General features: G+C 41.3%; 1 protein-coding gene across 4 annotated transcripts in view; it reads left to right on the top strand.

Moving 5' to 3' along the window:
• The window catches only part of LOC149816632 (uncharacterized), a 165381-nt gene that overhangs the window by 87963 nt on the left and 58174 nt on the right, over nucleotides 1-19244 (top strand). The gene's annotated exons all lie outside the window — the stretch shown is intronic.

Here is a 19244-nt window from a genome sequence, read left to right as displayed (position 1 = left end):
ACTCTATTTTTGTTTCTTTTAGTTTTTTTTACTTTCTGCAAATGATTACTTCACTTTTGAGTTGTGTGTGAGACTCTTATTGGTTCTTTCATAAAAGAGTTTTTGTTGGTTCTTATGGATGATGATTGCAACTTCGTTTGTGGTGGTTGGGCTATCCAATGGAAAGTGGAACTGTGAAGACTCCAGATCTCTGGGAAGGTTTTCGCATTGAAAAAAAAATATTCCGTATTTTTAAAGGGTATGGATTGGGGTCGTTACAGGTTTGGTATCAGAGCCCACCACAAATGTAACGACCCCAATCCATACCGTTTAAAAATGCGGAATATTTTTTTTTTTTCAATGCGGAAACCTTTCCATAGATCTGGGGTCATCACAGTTCCACTTTCCATTGGATAGCCCAACCATCACAAACGAAATTGCAATCATCATCCATAAGAACCAACTAAAACTCTTTTATTAATGAACCAATAAGTGTCTCATACACAACTCAAAAGTGAAGTAATCAACACCAGAAAGTAAAAAGAACTAAAAGAAGCAAAAATAGAGCCACTTGTTAAAATATATGTAATACCTATATTTATATATATATATATATATATATATATATATATATATATATATATATATATATAGTTCTCATTCACTACCCGATAAGGGGTAGTTTTGTAATCTCGCCCAATAGGGGCATTTAGACTTTTTCCTTTTCTTCTTTTTTCCTTTTTCTTTTTCTATTTTTTCCTTTTTCTTTTTTGTCTTTTTTTATTTCTTTTTGTGCATTTAATGCACAGCCATTGGGGGCCCCAACAAAGAGTCGTTGGGCCCCCAACGGTCACAATTGTGACCGTTGGGAGCCCAACGACTCCTTGTTGGTACTCCCAATGGTCCCTCTCTCTTGCTTTTCTCTAACTCTCCCTCACTCCTCTCTTGCCTATAAATAAGTGGGGTCTCCCCCTTTGTAATGAGTGGCTTCTTCAAGCCCTCTTGTGCATTTATAAGATTTTATGCTTTCTAGCCATTATTGGCTTTTGTGTATGTCCTCTTTTGGACTTGTTCTTTGATTTCTATGTGTGAATGTCCATTGTAGGACATACATTTCTTTTCCGCATATTTCATTACATGGTATCAGAGCCTTGGTTGTGCTCTTGATTCATATTGCTAGTTGTCTTGTTTTATCTCTCTTTGTTTGTCCTCCATTCTTGATTATATAATGGAAGGAGAACAAAAGATTGATCTCTCCTTCAAGCTCAATGGTACTAACTACATGATGTGGGCCGCCGCCATGGAGAACAACCTCAAAGGTAAAAAGCTTTGGGGATACGTTATGGGCACCATTAGGGAACCTCAACTTCAACTTACGAAAATTGATGGTGATCAAGAAAAAGCTCTAGAAGGAAATGCTCGCATGAAAGCTATTGAAGATCACCAATCCAAGGTAGAAGATTGGGAAAGTAAGCATGCAAAAATTCTTGCATGGTTCATGAACAACGTGGAGTTAAAGATTTGCGCCAACATTGCTAAATTCCGCCTAGCAAATGAAGCATGGTTCTTTATGAAAGGTATGTATACCCAAAAAGACCTTGCTCGTCAATTCTTCATCCAAGAAAAAATTCGTACCATTAAGCAAGGTGAAATGAGTGTAAGAGATTACTATAGCACTCTTGGCCCTTTGTGGGATGAGCTATCCCTTCTTGAACCCAAATGGGTATCAAGTGAAGATGTTGAAATGAGGAGAGAACAAATGGAGAAAGAACACTTTTTCCAATTTTTACATGGGCTTAGGCCCGAATATGAACAAGTTAGGTCCTCCCTCCTTCATAGATCCAAACCACTTCCATTGGAAGATGCCATAGCCGAAATATGCCAAGAAGAAACACGTCTTGGCATGATTAAAGGAGGAGATGAAGTTCTTGCCGTGTCTAAACCCGGCAATCATATGAAAGCATATAAGCCTCCACACTTTGGGAGGCAAAATAACTATAATGGCAATTATAGGAAAGCCATTTGCCATCATTGTCAAGAACCGGGTCATATAAGACCTAATTGTCCAAAGATAAATGAACCTCCAAAAGGTAAAGTTGCTATTATTGAAGAAATCCCACAAAAGAAGGAGGAGACAATGAAAGGGAAAGAGTCCTTCTCCCTTGCTCAACTATCCGAAGCACTACAAATTCTACTCAAGTCGCCATCAACTTCGGGAGCCGCCATTGCCTCTTCTTCTCCTCCAGGTACGCCTTCTTGGATCCTTGACTCTGGAGCATCTTTTCATATGACCCCTATTGAAAATGGACTATCCAATGTATGTAGAAACTCCAAAAATTCCTTTGTTTCCACCGCCGATGGTACCTCTTTACAAGTTAAAAGTTTTGGAACCTTAGATTTTTCAAAAGATTTTTTTGTGCCAAATGTAAGAGTAGTACCTCAACTTAATTTAAATCTTTTATCGGTCTCCCAAATATGTGATCATGGATGTGAAATCTCCTTCTCAACCAAGGATTGTTCTATACAGGATCTCCAGTCCGGGAAGCGGATTGGGCAAGGCCATAGGAGGGGAGATCTCTACTACATGACCCACTTGAAACTTCCTACTAACTCATTTTGTAATCATGTCCAAGATAAAAATATAGAAACTTGGCATCAAAGACTTGGACATCCAAGTTTCTCAAAAATGTACTCCTTTCCCTTTGGAAAGAAATTTTGTAATGAGAAACATTTTGTTTGCAAGAGTTGTATTTTTGGAAAAATGAAATCCACCCCATTTCCAAAAAGAACATTTGTGTCAAAAAGACCCTTTGAATTAGTTCATTCGGATGTTTGGGGTCCTTCTCCGGTCATATCAAAAGGAGGATACTCATATTATGTTACTTTCATTGATGATTTCACTCGATATGTGTGGATCTATTTTCTCAATTTAAAATCCGAAGTTTTTAACTTCTTTAAAAAATTTCATATGATTGTCAAAAATCAATTTTCAACTAATATCTCCATTCTTCGATCCGACTCCGGTGGAGAATATCTATCAAATGAATTTCAAGAATATTTGGAAACCAATGGAATTTGTCATCAAAGGTCATGTCCTAGGACTCCCCAACAAAACGGTCTAGCCGAAAGAAAGCATAGACACATCTTGGAAACCACTAGGACTCTTCTTATTTTCAAAGAAATTCCAAAATGCTATTGGGCCGAAGCCGCCTTAACCTTTACTTATTTGATAAATAGAATGATATCCTCATCCTTACAAAATATATCTCCATATGAAAAACTTTTTGAAAGAACACCCGATTTTAATAGATTAAGAATTTTTGGGTGTAAGTGCTTTGTCCTTACACATAAAAGAGATAAGTTATCTCCCAAGGCTATCGAATGTGTGTTCTTAGGATACGGAGAAAATCAAAAGGGTTTTAGGTGCTTCGATCCCAAAAGCAACAAACTATATGTATCAAAAGATGTTACATTTTTAGAAAATGAGAACGGTTTTGAGAAACATAAAGATATTGATGAAAGCGAATATGCTTTCTTATTTGATCTTCTCTCTCAAGAAGATGTGATTCCTCACGAAGAGGATGTTCCTAATGATTTAGAGGATACTCCTCTTAGTAATGTTGAAAATGCAAGTAATGATGTTGAAAATAGGTCCATTCAAACCTATGCTAGGCGTGGTCAAGAAACTCCTATTAGCGCTTTAGAAAAATATTCTCAAAATTCCAACATAGAAGAAACCTCTTTAAGGAGATCTAGCCGGATCTCCAATCCTCCTAATAGGTTTGTTTCCTATGAGTCCCTAACACCTAAATATAGGGCATGCCTAATTGCATTACACTCTTATCATGAACCGTCACACTATAATGAAGCCAAAAACATTCCTCAATGGGTTGAAGCCATGAAACTTGAACTTAGTGCCCTTGAAAAGGCTAAAACTTGGGAAATAACCTCATTACCCACTGGAAAGAAGTCTATTGGATGTAGATGGATCTTCAAAATTAAAACTAAAAGTGATGGGTCATTAGAACGTTATAAAGCTAGGTTGGTAGCCAAAGGATATGCTCAAGAGTACGGAATAGACTATGAAGAAACCTTTGCTCCCGTAGCTAGAATGACTAGTGTTAGGACTCTTATTGCGGTTGCATCCGTTAAAAAATGGCCTATCTATCAATTGGATGTCAAGAACGCATTTCTTAATGGCGAACTAAGTGAAGAGGTCTATATGGATCCTCCACCAGGAGTATCCATTGGTGAAAACAAAATTCTTAAACTAAAAAAGGCACTATATGGGTTAAAACAAGCTCCGAAAGCTTGGCATGACAAATTTAGTACTGTAATGACTAGCTTAAATTTTCGTTCATGTTATACTGACACTGCGTTATTTGTGAAAAGTGCAAGGTCCTCTGTAGTTATTCTACTACTATATGTTGATGATATGATCATCACTGGAAGTGATGAGCAAGGAATCCATGATATTAAGAAAATTTTAAAAGAAAATTTTGACATGTCTGACCTTGGTTTCTTAAGATATTTTCTAGGTATTGAAGTTGCATATTCACCTCGAGGGTACATCCTCTCTCAGATGAAACTTGCTGCTGACATCTGTGCCAAGTCTGGAATTTCGGATGATAAGAAGACAGAAACCCCTGAGGTTATCAATGCAAAGCTGAGACTGGAAGATGGGACACTTCTTGAGAATCCTACTCCCTACCGTCAACTCGTTGGGTCTCTGACATACTTATCCATCACTCGGCCAGACATAGCTCATGCAGTTCACTCCGTCAGTCAGTTTCAACATGCACCTACAACTGTGCACATGAGTGCAGTCTTAAGAATTGTCAGATATATTAAAAACACCATAACTAAGGGAGTTTTTCTTTCCTCTTCATCATCCCTTGATTTAATTGCTTATACAGATGCTGATTGGGGAGGAAATCCCAATGATAGAGTCTCAACCACTGGTTTTTGTGTTTTCCTAGGTGACTCTATGATTTCTTGGAGATGCAAGAAGCAGCATAAAGTATAATTGTCTTCAACTGAAGCGGAATATCGTGCAATGGCCACTACAACCATGGAGCTTGTGTGGCTTAGAAGTCTCCTCTGTGATATGGGCATCGTCATCTCAATTCCTTCGAAGATGTGTTGCGATAACAAGAGTGCTATCTATATTGCCAGCAACCACACCTTCCATGAGCGTACTAAACACATTGAGATGGATTGCCACTATGTTCGAGATGAATACCTAAAAGGAACCATAGCATTGCCCTATGTCACATCCGAGTACCAGTTGGCGGACTTTTTCGCCAAAGCTCTTGCTGCTCCTCGTTTCATGTTTCTTCTCAACAAGCTTTCCGTTGTATCCCCATAAAGCTTGAGGGAGGGTGTTAAAATATATGTAATACCTATATTTATATATATATATATATAAATATAGTTCTCATTCACTACCCGATAAGGGGTAGTTTTGTAATCTCGCCCAATAGGGGCATTTTAGACTTTTTCCTTTTCTTCTTTTTTCCTTTTTCTTTTTCTATTTTTTCCTTTTTCTTTTTTGTCTTTTTTTATTTCTTTTTGTGCATTTAATGCACAGCCATTGGGGGCCCCAACAAAGAGTCGTTGGGCCCACAACAGTCACAATTGTGACCGTTGGGAGCCCAACGACTCCTTGTTGGGACTCCCAATGGTCCCTCTCTCTTGCTTTTCTCTAACTCTCCCTCACTCCTCTCTTGCCTATAAATAAGTGGGGTCTCCCCCTTTGTAATGAGTGGCTTCTTCAAGCCCTCTTGTGCATTTATAAGATTTTATGCTTTCTAGCCATTATTGGCTTTTGTGTATGTCCTCTTTTGGACTTGTTCTTTGATTTCTATGTGTGAATGTCCATTGTAGGACATACATTTCTTTTCCGCATATTTCATTACATATGTTCCTTGCTGAAACTGACAAGTGCAAGTATGACTCTCATCCATCCCCAGTAGCCAGTCCGGCCTCACTGTTCATCATGTCCTGTGAAAAACCAACAAAGTATAGGGTGTCAGAACCGAAATGCTCAGCACAACTACTTTTAAAGAAACCATGTGAGAGAAAGAACATGGATAAGATTGCATGCAGTGAGTTGAGTGAGTGCAGATATAAAACTTGCAACATTCAAATATCCATAACTACCAACAATTGCGTATGCTCACCAGTCAAGAACAGTAAAACAATACCATATATCAGGAACTAAATAGTCAAACCTTGCAGCATGATTTTAAGAAGTAAATCATATGCTACCACCAAATCATGTCATGATATCAATAATGATTCAAACATGCATGATCTAATGCATAACAGAAAAATGCATGATTATGTCCAATGCATGATTTTTTCTGTTATCTTTCATTTAAGTTTCATCTTTCCATATGTATGCCCTATTAGATGCACACAACCTTAAGTTCCTCTTTTTAATTGTCGTTGCCCGCGGATACACCAAACGGGTACCAACCCCGAGGTGAAGTAGGTTCCCAGGGTAGCTTAACACACAATTTGTATTTTATTACTAGGTTCCAACTTATCCCTCGACCGAATCACCTTCGGAACATTAGACCTCCACATCTAATGTCGGGGACTCAAGGGACACCCCACGCCCACAAGTGTCACTTCTTTGGTATCATAAACAACAGTTGTGTCAAACACACCACTCACGGGTAAAGTGGCAGACTCTTTCTAAAACCGTGTCTAAGAGAAAGAACTCCAATATCGGGTTCAGGGGACAAAATTACAGCACACGGAGTTTTTGTATCCTCACAGTCTCCTCGAGACCGGATATCTAAGATTCTCATACTCCAGGTGAGATATCCCAGAATGTATATTACACTGTTCTTATTCATTATATTTCTATTTAAGTTAATTTCTTTAAGTTGCACCATATGCAAAAGTAAAGTAAAAACCCGCATCCTCCCTTACGGAATTCCAGCCCGTATAATCAACTAGAACAGTGTAGTACTGTGCCAAACCATCTTATGTGGTTTAAGTGATGCAGTTAAAACATATGTGAAAGAAAACCAAACCCACGGCTCTCCAGACCGATGATGGTCCAATTAGGCCATCGGTGCATCACATAATAAAACTAAGTAGTGTTTCATTCATAACACTAAACCAAAATGCCAAAAAGCATATATATTCATGCAAATATAAACCCAAACATGTACATGTAATTACTCAACCATATGCACTTTCACTATGTTTGGTAGCTACATCATATACGTGTATTAACCAATGCACATTTCCTTTGAATGTGAGTGTACATGTGCAATTTCACATATTAATCAAGCGTACATGTTCAAGAAGAAAACCAGTACCCGAGTCATGCTCACACTCACGAGTACCAAAATCATAACAATAACAGTTACATAACCTTCTTAGAGATAACATTCCAACCTGTTCTTGACACATCGATAGGTGTGTAGGTTTCAAGATTTCCCTTTATTCATACCGAAACTTAAATCATACACAATATCTATTAAATCTGGAACACCTTTTCATTGAAACTATTGAAATCATAAGCTTTCATGGCAAACCAATACACCCTGCATGCTCAAAGTACATCAATAATACATTAGGTTGTTGGGACTACTTGATTTCACTACTACACTTCCATTTTTTTCGTTTTTCATAATATATATATATTGACATGGTATCTTCCCAAGTAGCCGGGAGAAATCTTTGATTGGCGGCTGCATGCAGCTTTTATCTATATATCCTGCCAAGGTAACTAAGCTCATAAATTGCTTGTCCAACATTGAGTGTTAATATTGGATAGAACGAGGAAATTCTTCTTGATAGTACCAGCCAATATGTAATTTATGAATAACCACGAATAGGGTAGGAAAAAGATTGGACACTAATGGTTTATTTAGCAAAGAAATGAATAAAAGCTAAATAACTTTCACAAGAAGTAGAGTTGTTTCAATCCTCCAAACTCATTACAACAGGAAGTCTCCCACGGAAGGGTAAAATGACATACCCCTTCTATTAGTAAAATAATCAAATGCAAACTGAAAACAAAAATTCAAATTCTGGGAATCCAGTATTCATTCCAAAATAAAATGCTCTATTATGGAATTAACAAGACAGGATATGCAGTACATTTCGGAGGCTTAATTACCCAATTAACAACCGCATCTACAAATCCCAAACAGTCCTTAAGTACTTGGTTTTAAGAATACAAGCACTCAGGTTCAGATAAACATATTTCAGGTGAGTAACAATATCAAGACTTAACTCCATACGCATAAACCAACTGTTTTCATGACTTTAGATTATGGTTACCATATCATATCCAAGAATGGAACATTTGGCAGAGAAAACAGAGGAAAACGTAACACAAAGATCGGCTAACAGCAAATTTCGACCCCCATGTTATGTTATAGCATTCTACTTCTAACAAGTTTAGAGAGAAGACAAAAAGAAACATTAAGAACCTCCTTAACCTGTCATAGAATGAAATAAAAATATCGACAAAAAAAAAAGAGAACTCAGGCCACCTGAGTTGCTCGTGTCCTAACTGAGAAACCCCCAAGTTTGGGGTAATCCCTATAGGATACTCGGGACCTTCACGGATGGGGTCATCCCCTACCTCAACCGACCCCCACCATGGGCCCGATTTGGGGATTTTTCGTGTTAGGGTTAGACCTAAGGTTTTCCCCAAATCATATGCTAATACCACCTCAACCCCCCCATTTTTTGTTCTTTGAAACAGGGAATCCATCCATCGACAGGGTTCGGTGGACGCTCACCTCAAACCCCACACACGAGATCGAACCCATGTTCGATCCCTCACCCAAATCCAAGAAGCACCGTACCTGTTTCCGATGGGTTTCCCGGCGATCGGAGGCTGCCGTGGCGGGAGTATCGAGCTGCTGTTAGCCGCGGCCTTCTGTGGTGGGTGGTGGCCAAAGCTCCACTCACTGCCGTGACAGACGAAGCCCCTATTGGTTGTGGATGGCCGAAGCTTTGCCGACGACCGAACCTTCCTCCGACATGCGTAAATTGACAGAGAGAGAGAGACAGGGGAAGAGAGAGACGAGGGAGGAGGGAAAACCCCCTTCTCCACTCCTTTTATTGGCCCCCTGCATGCCGAGATGGGAGGGGGGGTTGGCTACGCCTTGTGTAACCCCCCTTCTGCCCCCCTTTCTTTTTCTGTTACAGCATTATCAGGCAACCCTTATCAGGTTGCCCTCTCTTTCTTTGAAAGGCTGTACAGGGTGCGGCTCGGGTCCGGACCCGAGACCCGTAACCCGACCCCAACGAGATGGATCCACAAGTTGGATCCAAATGGATCCAACTGCGGTTCCTCGGATTAACTTAAATTTTTTTTTATTTATTTAAGATTATACACTATATATATATATTAAAATATATATAGGCACATGGATTCGGTATGTGGATCCTAGACCCATCTACGCACCTCTTTTAAATAATTATTCCCCAAATTATTTAATTAATTAAAAATTATTGTACTTATACGTACATATCAAATTTACGAGGTAAATTTATTCGGAAAACCCCTTTATGGGTCCTGGATCTGCAATTTGGATCCCAGGCCCAAATTTAGAAGAATACCCATATTCTTAAACAAATAAAATATCAAAAATTGAGGTTATTACAACAAAGACTTGCAATTTTGTCATCTTTTGAGTATTAAATTTTTTTTTTTTGTATATGAGCCCTGTCCTGAAGCGTCGACAAGTGTGACTCGTCCTCCAGAGCAGTCTTCTTCACTGGTATGGCTATTTAATACTTTTACTTAAAGTATGTGAATTCTGTGTGATTGATTACAATTATAGTTTAATATTCTTTGGTGTGATTACATGAACGATTATTGTTCATGATTAACCCTAAGGGGGTAGCATAAGTAAGAGTCTAATTTGTAGAGAGGATGTGCGTTGTAGATGTCGCATTATACCCGCAGAGGTGCTTCGTCCTCTACTGTTGCTCCTGCGAACTGGCAGGAACAGAGAGACTTTATGGTGGAGGCCATTCACACCCTGACCGAGACTATGATGGCTCAGGCAACTCCGACTGCACAGGCGATGCAAGCGGCTCAAGCTATACCGGCGGCACAGGCTGCGCAAGCGGCCCAGGCAGCCGCACAAGCAGCAACTCGTGACCCTCCTGTCGATATTGTTCTAAACGCGGGTGGCGTTTCTTTCGAAAGGTTCCTGAAGTTGGATCCGCCAACTTTTTCAAGAAAGGCAGACCCAGAGGCAGCCGAGAACTGGGTTGAGGAGATTGAGCGGGCGTTCGACGTCCTATCTGTCCCTGAAGACAGAAAGACACCTTTTGGCACGTATCGTCTGAAGGGCAATGCCAAGAAGTGGTGGGACACCCTGCGAAGGGTGAAGTTCGCCGATTGGGACGAGATCCCCTGGGAGACGTTCAGGGAAGAGTTTCTGGACGCATACTTTCCCGCGTACACCGAGGAACAAATGCAACAAGAGTTCCTTGATCTGACTCAGGGAACCATGAGTCTGGTAGATTACACTACCAAGTTTCGTAATCTCGAGAGGTACTGTCGGATCTTCTTCAAGAATGAGGCAGCGAGGATGTGCGTTGTAGATTCTATGTGAATTCTATGTGATTGATTGCAATTATAGTTTAATATTCTTTGGTGTGATTACATGAACGATTATTGTTCATGATTAACCCTAAGGGGGTAGGATAAGTAAGAGTCTAATTTGTAGAGAGGATGTGCGTTGTAGATGTCGCATTATACCCGCAGAGGTGCTTCGTCATCTACTGCTGCTCCCGCGAACTAGCAGGAACAAAGAGACTTTATGGTGGAGGCCATTCACACCTTGACCGAGACTATGACGGCTCATGCAACTCAGACAGCACAGGCGATGCAAGCGGCTCAGGCTATACAGGCGGCACAGGCTGCGCAAGCGGCCTAGGCAGCCGCACAAGCAGCAGCTCGTGACCCTCCTGTCGATACTGTTCCAAACGCGGGTGGCGTTTCCTTCGAAAGGTTCCTGAAGTTGGATCCGCCACTTTTTCAAGAAAGGCAGACCCAGAGGCAGCGAAGAACTGGGTTGAGGAGATTGAGCGGGCGTTCGACGTCCTATCTGTACCTGAAGACAGAAAGACACCTTTTGGCACGTACCGTCTGAAGGGCGATGCCAAGAAGTGGTGAGACACCCTGCGAAGGGTGAAGTTCGCCGATTGGGACGAGATCCACTGGGAGACGTTCAGGGAAGAATTTCTGGACGCATACTTTCCCGCGTACGCCGAGGAACAAATGCAACAAGAGTTCCTTGATTTGACTCAGGGAACCATGAGTCTGGTAGATTACACTACCAAGTTTCGTAATCTCGAGGGGTACTGCCGGATCTTCTTCAAGAATGAGACAGGGAGGGCGGCAAAGTATGTGCACGGACTAAAAGATGGGTTACGGACTCGCGTCATGTCAGGTCGGCCTCCTACTTTGGCCGGTGCGTTTGAGTCAGCTACTGTTCTGACCAAGGACTGGGAGAGGTCTAGGAATGTGTCACAAAAGGGAGGCACAATTGGTGGAGATGCTTCTGGCGGAAAGAGGAAGGACCCACCTACAGGCGGAAAGACTCAGGGTGGCAAGAAGCGGCGGACCTATAATGGGCAACAACAAGGAAAAACCCCGCCAACATGTCGTAAGTGCGGCAAGAACCATCCACTTGGTTTTTGCCTGTTGTTCAAGGGAAATTGCTATCAGTGCCAACAGCCAGGGCACATTGTTACTTTTTGTCCGAACAAGTCAGCGGTTCAGGAAGGACAACAACGACTGCAACAGCCGCGACAGATACCTCAGCCGCAACAAGGTCAGCGGAGGACTAACGGGAGGGTTTATGTCGTTACGACAACCACCCAAGACGATCAGACAGATCTGGTCTAATGTATCTCTTAGGTTTCAATCATTAGGCTTGAGTGATATTTTGACACTACTCACATTTAATACGTTTTAATTTCGTGGACAAAATTCTTTTAAGGGGGTAGTGATGTAATAACCTCAATTTTTGACAACTAATTATTTAAGTTCATTGGAAAATAATGGGTGTTTTTCTAAATTTGGGCCTCGGATCCGTTACCGGATCCATAAAAGAATGCATAAATAACCCATAATGGGGTATTAAAATTATACTTATAATATTTAAATAAATAATTAATAGTATTTATTAGAAGAAAAAAATAAATAAACTTTAGTATATAGGGTCGGAACCACAGTTGGATCCACGGATCCAACTTAGGATCCGTCACTCGTAGGCGAAACCGGGTCCATTATTAAAATTGACCCAGCGTCGGGGGTCACGGGCTCGGACCCGGACCCGATTTCACTTATAAGGGGGGGGGGGGGCGTAAAACGGAATCGTGCTTAGGGCACGATTCTTGTTTTCAAGAATCTGAAACAGAAGGGGGAGGGGGGGGTTATAGAAAAGGGTTCGGTGGGCCGACAAAAGGAGGTGTGGAGAGGGGTTTTTCCCTCTCCACTCAGTGGATCTCTCTCCCCCCGTCTCTCTCTGTCTGTGTGAGCGCGCCAGAGGAAAGGAGGTCGCCGGCGAGCTGCGGCAACCAACAACCATCATCGACTGCAGCGAGTACCTCCTGTCACGGCAGCAGCAAGGAACGTCAGCCGTGGCCCTGCCTTCGCGTCCCCACCCTTCGATCGCCGTACGGTGCTTCTCTAGAATCTAGGCGAGGGATAGAATGTGTTGTATGCATTCTTTTTGTAAAAACATATATATTAGATGGGTTAAGTTCAGGTTTGCTATTAGTTGAACCATGTACCATCAATGCCTTTGATATCCATCCAAGGTGTTGTTGTGTATGTTTTGATAATGAACTATTAGTGCCTATGTTGATTTGATATTTTCCCAGTTCAAGTGTTTCTATGTGATACATTAGGCTTTGATTAATGAACTGTTAGTATTGTTACTCGTAATGAAACTGTTTTCCATCTTCAGCGGGCAGATTTCAATTGAAACTGCATCTATGTAAAAATAGATAACAGGCTATCCTATCTTGAATTAAGACAAATGGAATTGTGTTTCAGTGCCAAATAGAAATTAAACTCTTGTTATAGGATTGAAGGGAAGGGTTGGTTTTCAATGTTACTTATGTTTGCCATGGAGGTGTATGATCTCACTTGACTGTTATGAATCAGATTTAATGGAAATATGTTCCAAATTTTTATAAATACTGTGTATGATATAAGTCTTGATATGAATAAAGAGAAATCTTGGAACATATGCACACCTATATATAGGTGTCAAGAACAGGTTGGAATGTTATTTTTAAGAAGGTTATGTAAGTGTTATTGTTATGATTATGGTACTCATGAATGTGAGCATGATTCAGTTATTGATAATTCTTCTTGGGTAAGAATACTTGAATTGTGCACTCGCACACTTGAAGAAACCATGGATTGGTTAATACCCATATATGATGTAGGTAACACACACATATTGAAAATGCATATGAATGAGTTATGACGTGCATATGTTTGGGTGTATGATTGCATAAGTGCACATGCTTTTGGCACTATGGGCCTAGTGTTACGAATGAAACACTAATTTGGTTTTAATTATGTGGTGCATTGATGGCCTAAATGGACATCATCGGCCTGGAGGGCCGTGGGTTTGGTTTTCTTTCACATATGTTTTTAACTGCATCACTTGAACTACATAAGATGGTTTGGCACATTACTACACTGTTCTAGTGGTTTATACGGGCTGGAGTCTCGAATGGGTCCCCGCAAGGAAGGATGCGGGTTTTTCACTTTACTTTTGCATATGGTGTTGCAAACTTAAAGAATTAATTTAAATAAAGATATAATAAGAACAGTGTAATATACATTATGGGATATCTCATCTGGAGTATGAGAATCTTAAATATCCGGTCTTGGGGAGACTGTGAGAATACAAAAATTCCGTGTGCTGAAAATTTGTCTCCTGAACCCGATATTGAGGTTCTTTCTCTTGGCCACGGTTTTAGGGAGAGTCCGCCACCTTACCTGAGAGTGGTGTGTTGGTCACAGCTGTGAGTTTGTTTGGTACCAAGGAGGTGGCACTTGTGGGCGTGGTGTGTCCCTTGTATCCCCGACATTAGATGTGGAGGTCTAATGTTCCGAAAGTGATTCGGTCGAGGGCTAAGTTGGAACCCAGTAATAAAATAAAAATTGTGTGTTAAGCTACCCTAGTAACCTACTTGACCTCGGGGATTGTAGCCGTTTGGTATATCCGCGGGCAACGGTAATTAAAAAAAGAAACTTAAAGCTGTGTGCAATTAATAGGGCATGCATATGGAAAGATGGAACTTAAATGAAAGATAACAGAAGAAATCATGCATTGCACATAATTATCATTTTTCATGTTATGCATTAGATCATGCATGTTTAAATCATTCTCTATATCATGACATGATTTGGTGGCAGTATAGGATTTACTTATTGAAATCATGTTGCAAGGTTTGATTATTTAGTTCTTGATATATGGTACTGCTTTACTATTCTTGACTGATGAGCATATGTAATTGTTGGTAGGTATGAATATTTGAATACTGCAAATTTTATATCTGTACTCACTCAAATCATTGCATGAAATCTTATCCATGTTCTTTGTTTCATCTGGTTTCTTTAAAAGTAGCTGTGCTCAGAATTTCAGTTCTGACACCCTACTTTGTGCCCTGATGCTGATCCTGAATGTCTCGACTAGAACATGGCTGAATACTGCCTTGGAGAGAGAATGCCTGCTCCGTGATGACCGAAGCTGAATGTTTAGGAAATGGCTTGGACAAGATTTCAGGCTGTTGCTCATCCTCGTCCTCAATCAGCATGTTCTTGTCAATACAATTCTGAATGATGTTTTTGAGGACAAAACAGTGTTCGGTGTCGTGTCCGACAGTCCGATGGAACTTGCAGAATTTATCAGTCCATTTACCCATAGCGACGGGAGGATCTACCACCTTGGGAAGTTTGATCATTCCTTTTGACATCATATATTCTAATATGTCTTCGCGGGACTGCTCTAAAGCTGAAAATTCTCGATCATAACTCCAACCTTCGTGCTTCGGCTTCTCTGACTGCTTTGCTTCTGGCTGAGGTGCTGACTGAACAGGCTGTGGTTTGACAAACTTTCCTTTCTGGGCTGCAGAGTTCGCTCTCTCGACCCTGGAATGCCCTGAGTCCTTGCTGCGATTCTTTTTGTTCTTCTTTTTGCCAGAACTACCGCTGTTGTCTGAGAAATCCGTGGAATAAGCAACATGAGCTTTTTTCTTTTGCTCAGGATTCCCTTGGACGAAAGGATAACCCTCATACAGGCCGTTGTTCAGGCCGGTCTCGAGCCACTCGGCTTTCTCAATCAATTTGATGAATGACTTAGCAGGCGATGTAGAAATGAGGTTCCTCAGAGGCTGAGCAAAGTTGTTCAGGATAATCTGCAAGGCATGTTCCTCTGGGATAGGAACCTTCATCTTGTTACAGGTGCTCCTCCACCTGTGGATGAATTCGCTAGCTCTCTCATTCTCGTTCTGTTTAAGATTATACAGATGGTTGAGAGTTGGTGCAGCCTCCATGTTGAACATGAAGCGTTCAATGAAGAGATTCACGACTTTATCGAACTCTCGTAGTTCGATAGGATTAATGTGGTCTGCATACCACCTGGCCGCTACCTGCTCTAGGCTGCGCGGAAAGCAAATGAACAGCGCCCGATTGTCTTTCCTGAAGCGACCGCATTCAGCATAGAACGTGGCCAAATGAGCCTTGGGATTTCCTGTTCCATCAAACTTGAGGAATTTCCTAGGGAGATTCTCTAGACTGTCGTCTCCGTCCAGGCAATTATAAAAATCTTCGCCAGAGTAGGTCTGCTTGCCTTTGCTTTTGGCCTGGATATCCTTGATGGCCCGATTCATTTCTTTCATCTGCTCTTGCATTAGGTCATTAGCCGGAATAGGTTTATTCACAGACTCGGGCTCTTCGGCGGTCTTTGCAAACTGTGGTGAAGGATTCTGATAAACAAGCTGCTCTTCCTCTTCCGATTCTTCAACTGATTCCGTTTCTTCAGAAGTGGTGTCGGGCTGTATTTTATTTCTAACAATCCTGACTGGTTTCTTCACAGCTTTCTTCTTTGGCTTGCTTTTTGGGGCAACTTCTTTCTGACTGGCCTCGGCCTGCTCGGACATCATTTTAGTCATCATTCTTTTGAACAGATTATACATGGCCGGATCTATATCATCTGCTTGATTCTGATTCTGTCCCCTGACCGATTTGGGAGAATCCATCCCTTCGGCCTCACTGTCGCTGTGTCGAGGAATTGTTTCTTTTCCTGCCCTTGTTACAACCATTTTGCCAATGCCAGTGATTTCCTGTGAAGGTGAAAGGAATGATTAGGGTTTGAAGGAAATTTTTGAAAATGCGATTTTTTTAGGAAAAGACATGAAAGAAGGAATTGATAAACAATTTAGATAAGTTATCCTATCACCAGGGATTGGGTCATCACAAATTTTTGCGATGATTGTGTCACCCTTTTATGGCGACAAAATGCGCCTTATGACCTAGGCGAGGTCGTCCATCATGACGAGGGATAATTGAAGAAAGAATATATGAAATGGGTCTCATCACTGGGGATGAATTCGTAACTACATGAAACAAAATAAGATTTGGTCATAAAAGCTTTTTATCAGGAAAAAAGTTTGCATTTTCATTAATGACAAAATTTAAATACAAAGAGAAGGTGGGCAGACAGTTTGCCACCATTTTCGATACTATGACGATACATTAGGACCAGGAAATATAGACAAAGGAATAAAAGAGTCCCAAGTGTATTTGGCGACATGGTATGCTCCAGACCACTGATCTGACCGTAGATCGAATTCTGGCACGCGGCCCGTCGGGAAGCGGGTGTTGACACGAATCTGTCGCTGTGAGAACTGTCGGATACACCTCTCTGGCTGATAGTCGATGCAGAAGAAAGGGCTGAGCAATTTGTAGCGCTTGTCACGAGCATAGGTGTACCGAGGAACGGTCTCTCTTCTGTCGAAGAAATCCCAAACGATTTCCTCCTGATGCAGCTTCTCGATCAAAGCTCGGCACTGAATGGCTGACTTCGGCTGCTTGTTGCTGAATCTGAAAGAACTGGCTTTTGACGGTACATGTCGCAGGAACCACGACTGCAGGGCATACGTGCATCCTTCCACCAAAATGGTCTCTCCGAGGGCAAATCGAGTCAAACCTCTGTAGAGAAAGGCTAGAGTTGCCATGGATACTGAAAGCTGACGGGTCTGCTTGCTTCCCCATCTTCGAAAGAGTTGAGCGACTCTGACATCGATGAAATTCTGACCATCCTGAAAGAATGCCAGTCCTACTGTGCATAGGACCATGGCATGCTGGATTCTTTCTTTCGTTGCTCGAGACAAGGTATCGACTTCTTCATAGGCCCCATACTTGTTGTAAAGTTCGAACAGATCGATGAACTGACTTCCGTTGATCTCCGTGAGAGGCCAGGATCTGCTCCCTGTAGCTCTGGCCAATGCTTCTCGAATATCTATCCCTTTGACATTGATCAAGAACTGTTGCTCGACCGGGTCCTCTGGCTGACCAGCTGGTTCTGGCAATCCCATGATGTCACTGAACTCATCCATTAGCAAAGTCATCTCTCCCCATGGAAACCAGAATGTGCAGGTACGTGGATTCTACCGCTCTGCCATAGCTTGAATCAGACTGCCGTTGATGGTTCGCTTGCCCACTGCCGATGCCATCTCCAATCCACAATCATCCAAGTGGTCTGGGAACATACGCGAGAAGGCGGTGAACCAAGAATAGTACCACCGAGGGAAGAAGGTACGAGACTGGATGACCCGATCATCTGGGGTTCCATCCTTTATTTGATAGAAGACATGATCCCAAGGAAAGATAGCATCGGGAGATTCAGATGCCATTGGAATGATACCGAGGCAAAAAGAGGAAGAGAATCAGATAGAGTTCAGGACTTACGGACAGATTTTGATGAAAGAAGAGGATAAACACAACTCCTGGAAATTTTTGAAAGACCAAGGGGATTAGGAAAAGATTTTTCAGGGTTTTTAAGAAAATTTTTGACACACAAAAGAGAAAAGAATGTAGGTAAAGAAAAGAATATACACCTGGTGTTTTTGAAAAATAAAGGAAAATTTTGAATAGTATAGACATATATAGGAGAATACAATAAAAATTACACAATCATAGCTGCACAAACAAGAATGCGCACACAGCACTCCCTAAAGGCTGACTCTATACGCAATATTTGAAATAGCTTGTAGGACCTTAATCCTAACTCTATGGTTCAGATCATCTGATTCCAATCAAGGTATGCCGATATACTCAAGCCGAAGCTCGAAGTACGTGGCATATAAGATATTTCTCCGGTTCTAAGGTAAGGGCTTCCCAACATCCTTGAGCACCTACCGATACACCATGGACTATGGCCCTTAGGTACGTGGTAGGGGGGCGCGAACCCAAATAAGTGGTCCAGTTGTGAGGCTCTCTCCCGAACTATGGTTCAGTGAGACAGCCCAGCAACGTGAAGACCGGGACAATGTAGGTAGGGATGTTTTTCAAAATATGATCAACATGCAATAAAATCAGAAGGCTCTAATGCAAGTCCTAAAGAGATAGATTTAAATAAAGAGAAACATACACTTGCATACATTGTTTTGCATTCAATCCCTAAAATTGAGGAGAGTTGTATTTAAGGCCTAGATCTAATGTGAACATGGATATAATCTCCTCAATATGGTCCTACCAAACCATACTTAGATCCTATATCCAATGATGTCAGCTTAGGACAGAGTCTAGGCTCCTAAGGTTTGCATGGAAAATTTAGCTGACATAGAAGAATAAAGACTTAGTTTATATAAAAGCAAAGCAAATGCATAGATTCAACCGGACGAAGACGAGTCCCATCACGGTCGCCAAAACCTGTGATCATCGCAAAAAATTTTTCTATTCTCTTGTTGGTTTCTCTCTCTTCCTTCTCTTTTCCTTTTCTAACTTCTATTCTCCTCCTTTTTGAAGGGAGGAAAATAAAAGAAAGAAAAGAGAAAGATAAAAGAAAAGAAAGAAAGAAAAAGAGAAGAGGAACTATTTTGCGCGGTCTCACTTGACCTTCATTTGAAAAATATTTAGAAATTTAACTCGCCTCCGTTTTGAAAATTTTGCGGGAAAATGGAGAGACGGGATTCGCTCGTCGGTACGAGGTTCGACCGTTCCTGGCGCCTTTACCAGG

This window comes from Nuphar pumila, chromosome 14 (genome assembly GCF_984573655.1).
Source record: "Nuphar pumila chromosome 14, dmNupPumi1.hap1.1, whole genome shotgun sequence".
NCBI lineage: Eukaryota > Viridiplantae > Streptophyta > Magnoliopsida > Nymphaeales > Nymphaeaceae > Nuphar > Nuphar pumila.
The sequence above is the reverse complement of the archived record's forward strand: the minus strand, read 5'-3'. Positions and strand labels throughout refer to the sequence as shown.